The sequence below is a fragment of the Aureococcus anophagefferens genome (genome assembly GCF_000186865.1).
Source record: "Aureococcus anophagefferens unplaced genomic scaffold AURANscaffold_22, whole genome shotgun sequence".
Classification (NCBI taxonomy): domain Eukaryota; class Pelagophyceae; order Pelagomonadales; family Pelagomonadaceae; genus Aureococcus; species Aureococcus anophagefferens.
Window position 1 is genome coordinate 654,449 of NW_008705582.1, and position 1,752 is coordinate 656,200.

The window sequence follows — 1,752 nt, forward strand, 5'->3', positions numbered from 1 at the left end:
GCTGCTCAGGAAGCTGAGGAGGATGATGATCACACTCAAGGGAGGAAGATGGTGGCTGTGCTCAGGAAGCTGAGGAGGATGATGATCACACTCAACCTTCCTCAACAGGCTGAGGAGGATGATGATCACACTCAAGGGAGGAAGATGGTGGCTGTGTTCAGGAAGCTGAGGAGGATGATGATCATACTCAACCTTGGAGGAAGCTGGTGGCTTTGCTGCTCAGATGGAACCAATACCTAATATATATTATCCGGAATGGCATGCTGGAACCAATACCTGCGGATATGCATGATGGAATCAATATCTCCATACGCATGCTGGAACCAATATCTCTATAAGCAAGATGGAACCAGTGTCCAGAAAGCAAGATGGAACCAATACCAGCGGATATGCATGATGGAACCAATACATTTATGGAAACAACATTGTCGAATATGTATGATGGAACCAATACTTAATATTGCATAAAGCGAGATGGAACCAACACGCTCGGATATGCATGATGGAATCAATATCCTCATATGTATGATGGAAACAATATGAGTTAATATGTATGATGGAACCAATATCGAGAGAGCGATGGAACCGTACCATGTCATGAACTTAGACTTCATGCATATTCATGAATAACGATTGGTTCCATCATAGCATTTCATACCCTACTTGTTTCCATCATAGTATATATACACCCTTATTGGTTCCAACATAGCAATTTCCCTTAATTTATTGAAGTAGTAATCGAAAACCACATCGAAATCATCCAAAACGGCATCGTTTCGACCGACGGATAACGCTGCGATGATGTGATGCGCCGGCACCGCGCCGTTTTGCGCCAGGTGGTGCACGAAAAGCGCGCGTGCTGCGCCGGGCAGCGACGACGGGGTTCGGGAGCTCAAAAAATCCTGCTGGCGGCATTCTGCGGCGAGACTGTCGATCACTGCGACTGCGGGGCGCGCCGACTCGATTTTTGCATTCCCGGGTCCATACACCGTGACAGCTGGCATGGAGCAACTCATCACCTCTCTGCGGTCGCCCTGCGACTGAATTAGGTTCGAAACTTCCCCGCGCGCGCGACGACGACGACGACGACGACGACGACGGCGGCGGCGGCGGCGGCGGCGGCGGCGGCGGCGGCGGCGACGACGACCGACCGATCGACCGACCGACCCAGAAAATAAGTGCCAGGAGCTCCCTGGGGACCTGGGGGTGTCGCCCGACGCCTCCCCAAGTACGCCCCCATCGGACCCGGTCGAATTTTACAAACCCAGACCCCCATGCTCGATTTCACTCTGTCGCTGCGGTGGCTTAGTATCTCTCCAAGAGCGAAAATTACAGGCTAACCCATGACGAAGGTCGAAGTTGGAGACTACGGCCGCAATCAAGAAGCACGTGCCGTTTGTCTTCTTCGTGCCGTGGGAACGACCGTGTCCCGTCAGTGGCCATCATGATGTAGTCCGCATCTGCCAGATCAAAGTGCTGGGCAATGAGTTTCCGTGCGTCTGCAAGCGACGTAGTTGCACTACAGCGCACACTGCCGATAACATTTGGACGCCGCCCATACGAAATGTAAACAACAGAGCTTTGATCTGCATTGAGGGGTTCGGCGTCGGTGTACATGCAGTTGCTGTGTTCTGCATCGTGAGTAATTATGCGATTCAGCATTGCATCTGTGCGCACACGTGCAACCGGGCGAGGTCGTCCATGGACTTGATTGATGAGAGCTGCATTGTGTAAAACATCAAAGCCAAAGTA